At 42.8% G+C, this 18249-nt stretch overlaps 1 pseudogene; it reads left to right on the forward strand.

The window, feature by feature from the left end:
* The first annotated feature begins 2731 nt into the window (after positions 1 to 2731).
* On the forward strand, positions 2732 to 11576 carry LOC119309180 (annotated as a pseudogene).
* The last annotated feature ends 6673 nt before the right edge of the window (positions 11577 to 18249 follow it).

An 18249-nucleotide genomic window follows, 5' to 3' on the forward strand; every position in this document is an offset into this window, starting at 1 on the left:
ACGAAGTGAATCATCCTTCTTAGGAACCATGACTACATTGGCTAACCACTCGGAGTGGTAGATTTCATGAATGAACTCTACTGCCAACAGTCGAGCCACTTCTTCGCCAATTGCTTTCCTCTTCTACACGGCGGACCGCTGAAGGTGCTCTTTGACGGGCTTTACTTTGGGGTCGACACGCAAACGGTGCTCGGCCAGTCCCCTAGGTACACCTGGCATGTCAGAAGGTTTCCATGCAAAGATGTCCCAGTTCTCACGGGGGAACTGAACGAGCGCCTCTTCCTATTTGTTGTCGAGCGTTGTTGATATATGAGTCGGTGCAGCATTGGAATCCATCAGGTGAAATGAACTGGCTTCATCTCACCAGTCGACTGGAATGCGGAATATGTGGGAGGCTTCTTCGCTCGAAGCAAGTCACTCGGATCTGCATTCTTCTGATATTCTTGGAATTCGACTACTGCCATCTGTTCATCGGTGATTTTGGAACCTTTTTGGAAACATTCCTCAGCCTTCTGCCGATTGCCAGTAACTGTGATCATGCCTTTGGGTCCAGGCATCTTCAGTTTGAGGTACACATAACATGGTCGAGCCATAAAACGTGCATAGGCTGGCCTACCCAAAATGGCATGATAGGCACTCTGGAAATCCACGACTTCAAATGTCAACTTCTCCTTACGGTAATGCTTCGAGTCACCGAAAACCACGTCAAGGGCGATCTGGCCGAGTGATTCGGCTTTCTTTCCAGGAATAACACCATGAAAACTCATATTGCTCTCGCTAAGCTTGGAGATCGGAATGCCCATCCCCTTCAAGGTCTCAGCGTAGAGGATGTTCAGACCACTGCCACCGTCCATCAGTACTTTGGTCAGTCGAGTGTCTCCAACCATGGGGTCGACCACCAGTGCTTGCCTCCCAGGCATAGCCACGCGAGCAGGATGGTCAGACTGGTCAAATGTGATGGATGTCTGAGACCATCTCAGGTAGGTGGTCGTCGCCGCAGGAGCGACCATATTCACTTCTCTGTTGATGACCTTCAATCGACTCTTGCTTTCAACGTCAGCAAAAATCATCAGAGTGGAATTGACTTTAGGATAACCATCGTCCTCCTCTTCATCTTCACCTTGGTCCGACTCCTTCTCCTTCTCATTGGGTTGTTTCTCTCGGAACTGCTGGATTAGGAGTCGACATTGTCGAGTGGTATGCTTCGGGTAAATCAGATTACCTTCCTCATCCTTCTTCGTGTGGATGTCGCATGGCAAATCCAGCACATCATTCCCTGCTTGATCTTTGACCTTCTTAGGGGGCCAGGGCCCTTAGGTTTTCCCTTAAACTTTCCTAGACTCACTGCCGCAATCTCTCCAGGTGTCGCTGGTTCGGCCTTACGTTTATGTTTCCGACTAGAGTTACCTCCTCCGGCCTCTTGGCCGGCCGGTTTACTCTTCCCGCTACGGAGTCGATCCTCTTATTCTCTGTTAGCGTATCGGGTTGCTATCTCCATCATCCGAGTCAGAGTCATATCCCCAGTCCAACCGAATTTCAGGACCAACTCTCTGTATTTGACGCCTTCCTTGAAAGCGCACACAGCTTGATGCTCTAACATATTCTCGACAGTGTGATGCAAAGTGGTCCATCTTTGAATGAATTCCCTCAAAGTCTCATTCGACTTCTGCACACAATGTTGCAACTCGGGCAACCCTGCTGGTCGCTTGCATGTGCCCTCGAAAGTTCTTATGAACACTCGAGATAGCTCCTCCCAACTGTGAATACTTCCCAGAGTTAACTGAGTCAACCACGCTCGGGCCGATCCTTCCAACATAAGAGGGAGATGCTTCATCGCTATCTCGTCGTTACCGCCTCCAATCTGCACAGCCACTCGGTAATCTTCAAGCCAAGTTTCAGGCTTGGATTCGCCGGTGAACTTACTGACCCCAGAAGCCAACCTAGAGTTGGGAGGAATCACCGCTGCCCTGATGGCCCTGCTAAAACACTCGGGACCGGAAACATGCACTATGCTGCCACTTGGACGATCTCTGCCAAGGTCTTCTCTGTGTGCTCTGTTCCGGTCGACCAGGCCTTGAACGAGGATAGACCTCGCGTCGAAGCCCGGCTCCCTTGGATCAACTAAGGCTCTGCGCTCGCCACTGTGATGGCGCCTATCATCGTTCCGCCGAGGCACATACAACGCACTCCTTGGAGGAGGCGTGGATCCCCGACGACGATTGTCACGGTCGAGTGGATGATCATACTGCCCACGGCCTTCACGCCGTGGAGGCGATCTTGGGCTGTGAGCCGAGTGAACTGTGTCCCCTGCAACGGACCTGCTGTGAATCCTATTCCGCGACTAAGACACTACTGTGTTTTGCTCTCCTCCTGCCCGAAGCAAGGCCCGGATCTGCATCAACCCTCTGCCAGCTTCTGACTGGGAAGGTTGGATTGATTCTGCTATTCGGGCCGCACCTGTGAGATTCTGAATCGGAGTTCGGTATACCTTAGGTGGAGGCAGAAAAAGCTGTCGTTGACCGGACTCGTGGATCCGCTCCTGGGCGCGCTCGTCGAGAGCACGCTGAAGGTTATTCAGTCGAGTGCGCTCAGCCAAGTTAGCTAGGCGCACCTCCTCCAAGGCCGGAGCCTCGGGGGTTTCTCCTACGATGGGCGTGTGGAGTGCATCCATGGTGCGGCGACGAAGTTCTTCCCTCTACTGCGAAGAGAGGGGTTCGGGTCGGTATTCCTCATGGCCGCGCGATGGATCGCCGCCGCTGTCTCCGCCGCCATCACAGCGGAAACTGGGAGGGCTGTGAGGTCCGTCGACCATCAAGACTTCAGCCGCAGGGTCGCTGCTGTCGCACTCGGATGCGGTCTCCGCGGAGCCAGTCGACAGGTCGAACAGGCCATGGAGAGTTTCGTCGGGCTCGATTGCCGCGACTTGGTGGGTGGTCGAGCGCCGTGCCACCACGTGCTTCATCCACCGCTGAAGCCGCGATCGACCGGATCGCTTGTGGCGACGAACAACGGGGAGTGAAAGCACCGTCGGGGTCGACTGATACTGAGTCGATGGCTGCCGAAGGAGAATGCCGCGAACGCACGCTCGAAAGTGCGTTGCCCCTTGGACGGGGAGCGCCTCGACGTCTAGGGGGCTTCTTGAAGCCATGCGGAGTCGTCGGCGATGAACACCAGCGCGCCGAGACGGATCTCGCGGCCATCGGCCAGTCTGCCGCCGGAAACCATGACGATGATGATCGGAAAAAACTTGCAACTTCACCAGCAAGTCGCTAAGATACCTGCCCCGCGGTGGGCGCCAACTGTCGTGGTACTAAGGCTGATAGTAGAAAGGGGGTAGGTATGGAGAGGCAAGATCTTAGCTATGATGAAGGTGTACACACGAGGTTTACGAGTTCACGCCCTTCTCGGTGGAAGTAACAGCCCTACGTCTCGGTGCCCGGAGGAGGTCGATTGGTTTATGTGTGTGATGTTTACAAACGGTGCAAACCCTTGTCCTAGAGGAGGGGGTGGCTTATATAGAGTGCGCCAGTACCCCAGCCATCCTCCATTACAAGGGGCTTAATGTACATAAAGTAGGGGCGTTACTGGTAACGTCGGTCTTAAATACTCTTAATGCTCATGAAGACTAAGGAGTGAATGCCCGGTCGTTGCGTGCCCTTCCGACTCCTGGTCTTTGATATAGTCGAGTGACCCCCCATATGGTCGAGTGACGGTGGGGGATGACGGTCGAGTGATGTGGTCGTCGAGTGGATTGCACTCGACGCACTCGACCGGCGCTCTCCTGTTGACTCTTGGTCTTTTTATCTTTTGGGGTAGTGACCTTAGGTAGGACGTATAGGTCAGGCCTATGACCCTACCCCAGGTATGTATCCTCGTCAACTGAAACTGGGCACTATGTCAATAGGTTAGTACCAAAAAAATGATATAAAATGATTGTAAAACATCCAAGAATGATAATATAATAGCATGGAACAATCAAAAATTATAGATACGTTGGAGACATATCAGCATCCCCAAGCTTAATTCCTACTCGTCCTCGAGTAGGTAAATGATAAAAACAGAATTTTTGATGTGGAGTGCTGCCTAACATGTTCATCACATTTTTTTCTTTATAGCATGGACATTTGGAATTTTATATGATTCAAAACAATAGTCTAGTTTTGACGTGAAGACTTTAATACTCAAGCATACCAACAAGCAACCATGTCTTTGAAAATATCAACACTAATGCAAGTTATCCCCTAGCCCATTATGCTCAATCATTGATCCATTCATGAAATGCACTTGAATATTAGCTACACCCAATGCTGAAATACGATCATAGTGCCCCTTAGTTGGTGCTTTATAAGAGAAGATGGAGACTCAAATTCAAAATAAAAATTGCATAAGTAAAAGAAAGGCCCTCCGCGGAGGGAAGTAGGGATTTGTAGAGGTGCCATAGCTCAGAGCTTAAATTGAGAGATAAAAACATTTTTGGGAGGCATACTTTTCCCACGAACAAAAACGACTTAGAGCTCCCAACACTTTCCATGCTAGATACATCATAGGCGGTTCCCAAACATAAAATAAAGTTTATTCCTTTTTCCACCATTACTTTCACTTTTCATAGCTAGCGGAATCCACGGTTGCCCTCCATACCAACACTTTCCAAGGAATTTATTATTTGAAAACATAAAGTAAATTCATTTTTCATTTCGGGACTGGGCATCTCGTGCAATGACAAGTGAATAAACACTCATCATGAGAATAACACATATAGCATGGAAAATATTGGCCACCCTTCACTGCCTCGCGAGCGGTAGAGCACACAAAAGAGAAATTTATTTTGAAAATTAGAGATGGCACATGCAAATTTGCTTAGAACGACATGGAAATACTGCATATATGTAGGTATTGTGGACTCATATGGCAAAACTGGTTTAAAGGGTTTTGGGTGCACAAGTAGTGATCATACTTAGTTCAAAATGAAGGCTAGCAAAAAGATTGAGAAGCGACCAACCAAAAAGCGAAAAATCTCGTACCCAAGCATTAACCATAAGTAACACCAAATAATGCACCATAAGTAGGACATAAAGTTCATTGCATAACTATTGACTTTCGTGCTTGCATAGAGAATCACAAACCTTAACATCAATATTCTTACTAAAGCACAATTACTCATCAACATGACTCACATATCATATCGTCATATCTCAAAACCATTACTAAGAATCAAGTTTATTTTGTCCAATGATCTTCATGAAAGTTTTTATTATATCCTCCTTGGATATCTATCACTTTGGGACTATTTTTCATATGTTGCTTTTGATAAGCTCAAACAAATTTAAGTGAAGAACATGAGCATATTTTTTCTTTCTCTCAAAATAATCTAAGTGAAGCAAGAGAGAATTTCCGAAAATTTTACTAACTCCAAAATAAATCTAAGTGAAGCATGAGAGCATTTCTTCAAAAATAACAAAGCAAACCGTGCTAAAAAAGATATAAGTGAAGCACTAGAGCAAATCCATGCCTCTAAAAATTTTAAGTGAAGCATAGGAGCAAGCATAACATAATTTTTTGCTGTCTCAAAAAGGTGTGTCCAGCAATGATTCAAGACTTAGAACACAAAGCAAAACAAGCAAAGACTCATATCATACAAGACGCTTCAGGCAAAACTTATAATACGTGACGAATAAAAATATAGCTTCAAGTAATATACCGATAGTTGTTAGAAGAAAGTAGGGATGCCACTCGGGGGCATCCCCAAGATTAGTTGCTTTCTACTTCTTGAATATTATCTTGTGGTGCTTCAAGCATCCCCAAGCTTAGCCTTTTGCTAATCCTTATTCCTTCATCCATCATATGATCACCCAAAACTTGAAAACTTCAATCACACAAAACTCAACAAAACCTTTGTGAGATCCGTTAGTATAAGAAAGCAAACCACTACTATAGGTGCTATTGCAAAATTATTCATTTTTTTGCATTATATCTACTGTATTCCAACTTTTCTATGGCAAAAACTCATCAAATAAAACCATAGAATCATCAAAACAAGCACACAATGCAAAGAAGACAGAATCTGTCAAAAACAGAATAGTCTGTAGCAATCTGGATATTACAAATACTTCTGTAACTCCAAAAATATTTCTAAATTAGGCAAACCTTAGTAATTTGTATATTAATCTTCTTCAAAAAGAATAAACTCAAAACTACGTTTCTGTGATTTATGAAAATTATTTTCATGAGTGCATAAGTTTCTGTTTTTCAGCAAAATCAAATCAACTTTTACCCAAATCAACCAAAAGGCCTCGCTTGGCAAAAACACTAATTTAAACCACAAAAACACCTAACCAGAGGTATAATTGGGTATTTTATTAAAAACAGCAAGAAAACCAAACATCAAAAAGATACAAGTTGGGTTGCCTCCCAACGAGCACTATCGTTTTACGCCCCTAGTTAGGCATAACGCGTATGATTTAAGTTTTGTCATCCTTATCCTTGTTTTCCTTGGAGGTATTTATGTCTGGAGGTTTTGTAAATAAAACATAAAACACATTGTCCATGGAAACCTTAGCACTATTATGTTGCTTTTTATCATAACCCATTTGATTACCGGCAGTGATCCAAGAATAGTGTTGATTAACATAATTAAAAACTTGTTGGATCATATCTAAAACGGGGGCTTGCTTCTTCAGATTCTCATCAAAGATTTGATTATCCCCAAGCAAATGTCTCAAAGCATAATCACTATTATAAAGAATTTCATCAATCATGGGTTTTTCACGATTCATGCCATAAAAATCAAAGATTTCCCTAGCTTCCCGTATTATGTAGTCAAATTCATTCATCAAAACAAGAGTGGCTAACTTTTTAGCTTTAGGATTCTTTATAACGAGCAACTCATAGAACAATTGTTGCAAGGTAGGATGAGTACGAATAAATCTAGTTTAAAGTTTCAGAACAAGTGCCGAAATAGCTTCCGCATAAGATTTTGTCCTCTTAAGTATAGGAATATCATCGAGACTTAATTTTCCGACACAATTGAAAAATTCTTGGATATGTTCTTTTCTCATAAAATTCCCTTGCCCCAAGACAAAAGTTTTGGCATCCAGATTACCCATACGCTCCATTTTAGGAGTTAGGCCATCGTTTGTTTCTACCCTACCAAAATCACTCATGATGACTTCACAACAAGATTGCACTCAAAAACACATCTGACGAGAAAAAATGGCAAACAAAAAAGAGGGTGAATAAAACGACAAATTTTTGTGAAGTGGGGAAGAGGAAAATGAGAGGCAAATGACAAATAATGTAAATTGCGAGGAGATGAGATTTGTGATTAGGAACTTGGTTGATGTTGAAGATCCTCCCAGGCAACGGCGCCAGAAATTCCTTTTGATGTCTACTAGAACTACGTCAGTATTTCCCCAAAGAGGAAGGGATGATGCAGTATAGAGATGGTAGGTATTTCCCTCAGTGATGAGACCAAGGTTATCAAACTAGTAGGAGAACCTCCTCACACCACGTAAATAGCACCTGCACACAAACAACAAAATACTCGCAACCCGACGTGTTAAAGGGGTTGTCAATCCCTTTCGGGTACGGGGCCTCCAGATAGGCAAAAAATGTGAGGTAAAACTGGTAGATAGGATAAATAGATCGCGGAACAAATAAATTGCAGCAAGGTATTTTTGTATTTTTTGTTTAATAGATCTGAAAATAAATGCAAAGGGAAATAGATCGCAAAGGCAAATATGATGAAAAGAGACCCGGGGCCATAGGTTTCACCAGTGGCTTCTCTCGATAAAAATGGCAAACGATGGGAAAACAATTACTGTTGGGCAATTGATAGAACTTCAAATAATCATGACCATATCTAGGCAATGATCATTATATAGGAATCACGTCCAAGATTAGTAGACTGACTCCTGTCTGCATCTACTACTATTACTCCACACATCGACCGCTATCCAGCATGCATCTAGTGTATTAAGTTCATGGAGAAACGAAGTAATGCAATAAGAACGATGACATGATGTAGACAAGATCTATTTATGTAGAAATAGACCCTGTCTTGTTATCCTTAATAGCAACGATACATACGTGTTGTTTCCCTTTGTGTCACTCGGATCAAGCACTGTAAGATCGAACCCATCACAAAGCACCTCTTCCCATTCCAAGATAAATAGATCAAGTTGGCCAAACAAAACCCAAATATCGTAGAAGAAATACGAGGATATAAGCAATCATACATATAAGAGATCAAAGAAGACTCAAATAACTTTCATGGATAAAAACATAGATCTGATCATAAACTCACAGTTCATCGGATCCCAACAAACACATCGCAAAAAGACTTACATCATATGGATCTCCAAGAGACCATTGTATTGATAATCAAGAGAGAGAGAGAGAGAGAGAGGAAGCCATCTAGCTACTAACTGCGGACCCGTAGGTCTACAAAGAACTACTCACGCATCATCGGAGAGGCACCAATGGACATGATGCACCCCTCTGAGATGGTGTCTAGATTGGATCTTGTGTTTCTGGACTCTACGGCGGCTGGATTTGATTTTCGTTGACTCCCCAAGTGCTTCTGGAATATTGGGGTATTTATAGAGCAAAGAGGCGGTTCAGGGGCACCCGAGGTGGGCACAGCCCACCTGGACGCGTCAGGGCCTCCAGGGGCGCCCTGGTGGGTTGTGCTCCGAGCACCCCCCCCCCCAGGTGCTTTCCTGGCCCACTGGATGACTTCTGGCCCAAAAAAATCCTCAAAAAGTTTCGCTGCATTTGGACTCCGTTTGATATTGATTTCTTGCGATGTAAAAAACATGCAGAAAACAACTGGCACAGGGCACTATGTCAATATGTTAGTACCAAAAAGTGATATAAAATGACTATAAAATGATGTTAAAACATCCAAGAGTGATAATATAACAGCATGGAACAATTAAAAATTATAGATACGTTGGAGTCGTATCAATCCTTGGTTTGCAAATACTTCGAGCGCTCACTTCATAAATAATTGTTGGAATACATTTGCGAGAAGGGTACTGCATCTTTACCATACCGAAGCTCACAGAAATCATATGTTTCAGATTGTTTAATTCCGAATGTCCTCATTTGCTTAATCGTGTGGCGATCGACATCTAAGAGTTGACATTGTGACCTTAGCATGTGCCTCTTATCTGGACTTACCAGCTGATGATTGTGATCGAGGATTACCTTCTAAACACTCCAAATACCCTCCTGAGTGATTCTGAATTGAACACAAGCCATGCAAGCAGTCCTCGAAATACCTCATTCTTTCTTGGTTACATGTGTTGGATGAGTGGCCTTTACACCTACCTTGCTACAAACAAAATATCTTGAACTTAAAGTCGTATCTGCTCTACACTTAAGGTGGTACTTCCTAATGTTGAATCCTTTGGTTTGAGCATAAGAATTGTAGAACGTGTATGCCTCTTCCTCTGGTCCAAAGCACATCCTAGCTCTTGGAACATTACTTTCATCTTGCAAATCATTCCTTGGTTGGTTGCTCGTCCTCGATGGAATTGTGTTCATTGGCGATTCCTGCTAGGGTAACGAAATCAATCAAGATATAGATAGTCCAGAAAGAAGAATTCCTAGGAGAGGATTGTACTAGTACTCAACTCACCATGAATGGAGCTATGCATAGAGAAGGTTCCGGTGGAGGGGTTGTTGTACCTTGATCTAGTGCCTCATTGTCGTCTTAGGGTTGCATCCTCTTGTCGTGCTTAATCAAGATGGTCCATAACAAAGAATTTCCAAGTAAGAGGACTGTACTAGGACTGAACTCACCATGAGTGGAGCAGTGGGCAGAGTAGGTTCCGATGGTGGGGCTGATGTGCCTTTATCCACTGACTCGTTGATGTCATCGAGCTGCGTCATCTTGGTTCACATCCTGTTGGTTCAGATACATGTGTATTGTCCTCAAACAGGTATCTTGTTATGATTGATGATTTATGGAGTGTGCAGACCTGGGGGATAATCAAACACTATTTTCCAGTGAACAGTCTCGGGAGTCGGATAATCACTACAACAAGAATTGAGGCTGTTGCAAAAGCAGCTGCAGGTGCCCATGTTTAGAAGACTTGTCTTCTTGATGAAGTCGATGCAGAAACCTCGTTTTTCCCAAAAAACTTTTGGGAGTGTGGGTGGGTGCCCTGCCCATTTGAAGGATGTTTCAGCTCAGATCATGAGAAAGTGTGGTGGTTTGCCACTCGCTATAGTGAGCGTGGGTGGCTTATTAGCCAGCAAGCCACGCACAAGAGATGAATTTAAGCGGTCAGGACTAGAATGGCAGACGAATTCAGAGCTATAAGGGATTAAACAGATCATCAAACTCAGCTACAGTGATCTTCCTGCCAATCTCAAGGCATGCCTATTGCACCTAAGCATATTTCCTAAGAACCATGAGATCGAAATAGAGCGTCTTGCGAGGCGTTGGGTTGCAGAAGGGTTCATCGATGAACAGCATGGCACAAGCATGGAGGAAACAGCGAGAAACTACATCAGCGAGCTCATTGGCAGAAACTTAATCCAACCATCACAGCTGAATCATGATGGCACCCATAGGAGCTACGTTCTTCATCCAGTAATACACGATTTCATCATTTGCAAGTCCATGGAAGACAACTTTGTCGCTCTGGTACATGCTCAGCAGCAAGATGTCCCACCTGTCAATGGCACTGCCCGACGGCTATTTTTGCTGAATAGTGGTAAGCATGATCAGGCCGCTACACAAATCGATGGGGCAAAAGTATCTCGTTCTCGCTTGATCACCGTATTTTCTCACACCGGTCGCATGCCTCGTCTAAATGAACTCAGTGTACTGCGGGTTCTTGACCTTGAAGGCTGTCAAGGTCCACTGTGCCTTGATGGTCTCTACGAATTGCTGCTTATGAGGTACTGGAACCTCAAGGTAACAGATGTCAGTGAGCTCCCTACACAGATTGGAGAGCTAAGATGCCTGGAGACACTGGATGTGAGATCCACAAAGGTGAAAGAGCTACCTCCCAGCATTCTCAGGCTGGAAAAGTTAATGCATTTGCTCGTCGGGAACGCCAAGTTGCCGAGTGGGATAACCAAGATGAAGTCACTGTTGAAACTTTCGTGCAGCAATATCGGGAAGAGTGTTGATGTGGATATCATTCAAGAGCTCAGTGAAATGGCAAGCTTGCGGGAACTGAAGTTATTTTGTAATGTTCCTCGGACTTCTGAGGATAAGAAACAAGTTGCATTTCCAAGTGATGGATTTCAGAGTCTTAAGAAGATTTCGATAAGGTGCAGCTTGCCATCTATGACCTTTGTGACCGACGCTTTATCGAAGGTTGAAGTTCTTGAGCTAAAGTTTGAAGAAGGCCTTTCAAAGGAGTCGAGTGGTGTGTCTGGCGTTGAGCATCTGTCAGGCCTGAAGCATATGCTCATCGAGTTTTCACAGCATGATGCGGGTGCTGCAGCAGCAATGGCTGCAGTTAAGAAGGTTGCTGAGAAGGTCCACCCTAATTGTCAAGTGATCATCATGAACATTGATAAGAAGACCGACCAATAGAGTTTTGGAGCATTGTGCATATCTGTCACACCCTGATTTTCATGCCACAACACTTAATAAATCATGATAAAATGTGGTTTGACAAAAACTTTTGAGTGTTTTGGACTTTGTTTTGCTTGGATTTTGTCTGTAGTTTGCAAGTGCTCTAAAAATCAAATAAATTCTCAACCTCTTATACTTCCTCTCCTTGATCCAAAACTTTGCCCAATGATCATGCCATGTGTATAGGACATCATAGTATTTTCTTTCAAAAATAATTTGGCCAAAAAATATTTTCTAGATGAGGTTTTCCAAAACCCCCCGAGTTAAGGCTTGAACTACAGGTACTTAATCTGGGATGTAAAAAAATATTTCAAAATTTATATTTGAATCCTATTAGATATAGGACTCCCTAAAACCACAAAAATATTATTTTAAAAGTTGTTTTGCTATTTTATTTAAAGGCTTTTTCTTTAGGCCGGAAATGGTCTTTAATAGGTTAAAATTATTTTAAAGCTTCAAAAATATTTGAGAAAATTTAGGGGAACTCAGTGGACATATATTTTCCATATATATGAGTTTCAACACATGGTCATGTTCAAAATGTTGGGCAAAACCCTCCAAAACCATTTATGTTCATTTGAAGTATTTAAAATATTTCTATAAGAAATATTTTCAAATAAATCCAGGAAAATTCTAGCAAGTCACATATGCATAATGTGATGATCTTGCAAAGTTTCATCTCAATCAAAATCATTTTGGTTCACAAAAGGCCCCAAAACCCTCTTTGTCCAGAACCAAACTTGAACAACTTTACATTGCCAACTTTCTCCATTTGATCCCAAACTTTGTGGACATGATCAAGTACCCAAATGATTACACTACACCAAGTGGTGCACCAAGGGGAATAGTTTAGCTTAGCTAGATCTAAGAAAATCCATTTCTGTTGATTTCTAGGGTTTGCCAAAGTTACATTGTGAACTTTGTCCAAATGGGCTCAAATCTCTACCACATTTCCAAATGGTCAAGGGCATCACCCCAATCAAGTGGCGCAAGAAGGAGACATGTGTAAGTAGCTCAAACTTGCATCAAACACCTTGTGCCATTTTTCCAAAATCATCATTTTGACCTCTTCCACTATTCTCCTTGAGTTTAAATTTTTACCAGAGCTTCTCCTGGGCCTACTCTACCTCCAGTAAAAATGGCAAGTTCACAACTCCATTATTGGGGGGGTGAAAACCTCTCCCTCTCTCTCTGGATAGCCTCTTTCTCTCTCTCCCTCAACCTCTCTCCTATCCTAGTGGCTCTCCAGAGCATCCAATGCCTCTCCCCACTTCTTTACTTCTCCCTAGCACTACCAGACACGAGTGGGCACGTCCTTGCCCCTTAAACGATGCCAGGGCATGCCAAACACATGCTCCAGAGCGTGCTATAGTGCGCCAAGACACTGTAGCCGCCCTCTGCCTCACGCCTCCGACCACCTCGCCGCGCGCCAGCAGGACAACCTCGACGTCCACATCACGCTACACCCCTGTCCCCTCTTCCTTATCCCTCCCGCTGCCTCCCTCACACGCGCGCAGTGGCTGCTCGAGAGCTACAATGAGCGAGCTCACACGCACGGCGCCCTGGCACTCCCCCGCTCTCTCTCTCTTCCTTCCCCTGGCCCTAGACCAACCCCACGAACGCCCGCGACTCACCTATGCAAGCCCCTGTGACCCATAGCAACGACAACAAGCTTGCCCGTGCACGGGCCCACGACAAGCCCTGGCCCAGCTATATAAGACCTCCTCGTGCCCTCCTCTCCTCACCACTCGCCCTCTGCAGCACCTAATCCACCCCCTGAACCTCCCACTCCTCTCCAGAAGCGCCCGAGCTCGAGCTCCGCCGTTTTGGCTCGCCGGCGTTCGCGAGGTACAGGCCTCCTCCGTCGCTCCTCTTCCTCGATCTGAAACCACCGCAAGCCACTGACTCTTTCCCCTCTCTCCCCCGCTTCTTTTGCCACTGGGAACGACCAAAACCACCGACGACTGAAGCTCCTCTGCTGCGTGACCTCGTTGCCTGCGAACCAGCCCACTCTGGTGACCGCATCCACCACCAACCGAACGGCGACTCGACCTCGTCGTGCCCTCTCCCGACCTCGTCGTGCCTCCTATCGCCGCCGGTGAGCTCGTCGGCTTCTTTGACGCGAGGTTGGAGATGACAGGTGTAGCCCACCTGCCATCCTCTCCTCTCCCTTGCTCCTCTCTCTCTCTCTCTCTCTCTCTCTCTCTCTCTCTCTCTCTGACGTCGGGCCTCACCCGTCAGGTTTAAAACCTGGCGCGTGCGCCGCTCTGGCTCGCCTGGGTTGGATCCCCTCTGGGCCTGCTGCACAGTGGCCGAATCGGCCTAGTTGCACCGTGCCATTTCTTCTTTTTCTTTTCTGTCAACTTTCTAAAAATTCCACAGGATAAAATAATTATCCAAATGCAATAATTCCAACTCCAAAAAACTTGTAATAATCCCACCTATTTAATGGTGTAACTTTCATGCACATCCATCACACTTTTCTGTACTGTTCAAATTTAAATTCAAATTTGAGCATTTAAGTCCGTCTTTAAAAATCCATTCCTCTGTTTCTATAGCCCAAAATCCAAAACTAAGAATTTTTCCATTCTTAGTTTTCATCCTAATATTTAACAAAAATAAGTGAACATTTTTATGAGCAATTTTATTTTATGTTTGTGTTATGGCCTTATTGTGTGCCGTTATTTTTGCAATGTTAGATTACAATGTTGATGAAGGAGTTGGACCAGAGACATTTGAAGACCCCAAGAACTTGGTTGAGATAGGAAAGCAGCCCTTTGACCATGCTGCATATCATATAGTTTCCTGTTGTTGGACCAGAGACATTTGAAGACCCCAAGAACTTTGGTCTTGCTCTGTCTTCTTGTCCTTAACTATTCCACGTTTTCCTGTTGCTCCGCTCTACTCTGCAGTAGTCCATTTGTGTTTTTACGTACATTGCTATTGTACTTTGAGAAACATACAAAATAGGAGAAGACATAATATAATCTCCCTTCTCACTTTGTTGCTCACCGCTGAACACTATTCATGTGATATATCATATGCACATATCAAAAGCACATGTATCATGAAATATGTTGAGTATATTGATTATTAGGAAAGATGATATAGAGTAGGATTTGGTCCTGCCTTGTCTTGTATTCCAAGTTGATTATTGTACTCCTATATATATGCCCATGAGGCTCAAGAAATACAACAACTATTCCACCAAATCTCTCTCCCCCTTCTAACAAAATTCAACATTATTGCCCATGCATTTCTAGAAATCCTTAATACTCGCACCACGATCACCATATGTTGTCATCGCTTTCTTTGCTCCCTTGGATCTGTTCTACAAAAAAGGTAGTAGATTAGACATGGTTGGAAATGTACAATTGGTTTCTGTTTTTCCATATTGGAAGTGAAACCACTAAATATTATCCAAGATATATGAGTATAACAAGTGATTTGTAATAATTACGCTGTTACTATCCCTTTCCTTCTTTGTTACTATCCTTGACGAAGAAGATGACGGCTTTGACACTGGCTTCATCGACTACAGCGGAGAATCCAAGGATCCTCACCTTCGGAGTGACGGTTTTAGTAGATTTCTACTTTAACCGTGATAACTCCTCTGAATTTGTTGCATACTTTGGAGTGTTGGTTTTAGTAGATTTCTACCTTAACCGTGATAACTCCTCAAATCATAAAGCACGCAATTTGCTGCATACTTTGCCGGATATATCATAGTGTTATTTTGGAAGAGCTTTTCAGATTGTTATCATGCATAAATAGGTAATTGTAACACCGTGATAACCCCTCAAAGAGTTTTGCCAACTCTTTGATATTTGTAGATGTTTCCGTTCAAAATAGTTTATGATGTTTCCATAAAAATAAATATCATGTAATCATCTATCCTAAAGGAATCAAAATAGAAATAGCTAGCACAAACCCATAATTATAAATGTTAGTACACAATCCTGGATATCATTTCTTTGTCATCCTGTGTCTGCACAAAAAATAGATAAAGGGTAACATTATTACAGAGCTTAGAGATCAATAAATTGTATGATCAGAATTTTTACAAAAAAAAATGTGGTCAGATATGTTTGATTACTCAAGAAAGAATTTGGGGTTCGCAAGCTTCTTATATGTGCATTGGTCTTGGGGATTCAACGATCAACAAATACAAACAATTCTTGGATAAAGTTGCATTACTATTCATCTTATTGGAGGAGACTACATGAGATGATGGTCAGGAACTTGGAAGTGCGTTCAGGTCACATTCTGGAACAAAACTGCATAACTTGTTATAAAAAACGACAGGTACATAGTAGTAATAATTGTTCGGCACTATATGCTTGAAAAAAAATGAAACGTATCCATAGCAGTAATAATTGTTCGGCATGTATGCACATTATTGCAGAACGGATGGTTTCCTAAGGAAAAAGATGGAGAAGTTACGGATCAGACTGTGTCTAAAAATATGATGTTCCTCCTATACTGCATCAACTTATTATAAAAAATGACATGTTTAAATCCGTGGGAGAGGGTGGGGCACAAGCATACCTTGCCGCCTTGCCCGTGCACAATTCACATCCATCCACTACTGCAGGTTCTCGATCTAGAGGACCTTGACCTGCAACCAACGGACCCCTGCACTGCGGCCGTCGTACTATGCAACCTGGGAAACGGCAACAGCTGGCCCGGCATCTGCAGAGTGGGCAGCGCTCGCTGCTGCTGCGGCGACAGATGGTGCCCGAAAGTAGCGGTGCGAGATGATGGTGAGATGAGGGGGAGGGGGATATGGGGAAGAAAGGGATCGTGATCTGTTGGGTGGGAAGAGAGGAGAGGAAAAATCGGCTGGCTTTTTCATCCGTGTGGGTAGGAAGACCATGGTTGATAGAAGAAAGGAATTGATTGAAAAAAGAAGGAGATTGATCACCGTTTGATTGAAAAAAGAAAGGAGATTGATCACCATCATGAATGAATTGATTGCCATGCATGAATTGATTGCGTTTGGTTATCTTATGTGAATTATTTGTTTACCAAAGATAGAGTCGATTTTGTCCGACCAGATGAGGATAAAACCGGCAGAAGAAACCAATGGAGGGAGAAAAGAAAGTCCCTGGAGGGGAGAGGGGGTCATACGAGAGAGTTGGACGAAGAGCGGGGAACGTAAGAGGGAAAACAAAACACTCCGTTTCTTTTAGGTAGTAGAGAAGATATGCAAGCATGCCACCTCATGATACAACTACGATTAGGATAGGGCCCACCTCAACATGCAATAATGCATAGGAAAAGACCCACCACAACATTCAAAAATATTTTCTATTCAATTGCTCCCTCCATTCCTAAATATAGTGCGTATTAGTTTTTTAAGGAAATTCCATAATGTAGTGCGTAGTTTGAGCTCAATGCAATTCTGGACAAAATTAGCCCTCCACCAACCCCATCAAACGCATGGCCTCAGTCCTTTGTTTATTTATTCTCGTACACATCAGATGGGACCAAGTGGCGGGAAGGTGTGGTAGTTTCCCTCTATTTTCTCTAATCTACTGATGCGTTGGGCACATGGAACTTGGAAAAATATTTTGATTGGGGCTTTCTTGTCCAAAACATATCGCCAACATATGCATTGGTATGTGGGCATCTATCCATGCACATTATATTATAGATACATCAATATTGATAAATATTGTTACAATTATACATAATTTAATATAATAATTTATATGTTTTTTAATTTTGATTCTCATGTTAGCTATCCAAATTTCATTAACCAATTTCCGTAGCATCACGCGAGGTATCCTGTAGTTATGAAAATGTTTACCTTATATTAAGAAAATGTTCGCCATATATTATAAAAGCTTCAACTCACATTATAAAGATATTTATACTACTCTAAGAAATTATTCAGCATATTTTTACAGAAATGTTCAATGTGTACTTTTAAAAAACTCAGTGTATATTTAAAAAGTCCACTATTTTAAAAGAATTTTTTCGTATATTAAAAAAATGTTCAGAGTTTTATTTGGAAAATTCACAGTATATTGTCCAAAATCTTATAGTCCAAAAACTATTAAAAATAAAAATGTGAAAATATAAAAAAGGAAAAGTATAAACTTTGCGTTGGGAAAGGGGGCAGCGCGCGCAAACGCTCATATGTCTCGCCTACAGCGAGACAAGAGGATGTCTCGGTGAAGGCAAGCTCCATATTGGCCGGCTCATCGCGAGGCTGACCACAGGCCATAGGCCAAATTCTCGTTTTTCAATGTTTTTTTATTTTCTTTTACTTTATTTATATTTACAAATATTCTATATTACAAAAAATAGTTTACATAAAATTTCAGGAAATGTTAAAGGCCGATAGAAATTGTTTTGACCATGTATGCAGAAAAACTAAACTTGCATCTAAACAATGTGAAATGTTTATACAAAAAATAGTGTCCATGTATTATAAAAATGTTAAACTTGTATTTGAATTTTGTTGACCATTTATTCAAAAACAATTAAACTTGTATTTGAATCAAGCATTTCAAAAAATGTTTAATAAGTATTCAAAAAATATTAATCAAGCATTTAAAAATGTTATATTTGTATATGATAATAGTTTTATGCGGGTATAAAAAATTTTGATAATGTATTTAAAAAATGATTGTTTTTTATCT

This window comes from Triticum dicoccoides, chromosome 5B, assembly GCF_002162155.2.
Source record: "Triticum dicoccoides isolate Atlit2015 ecotype Zavitan chromosome 5B, WEW_v2.0, whole genome shotgun sequence".
In the NCBI taxonomy this organism is placed as follows: Eukaryota; Viridiplantae; Streptophyta; class Magnoliopsida; order Poales; family Poaceae; genus Triticum; species Triticum dicoccoides.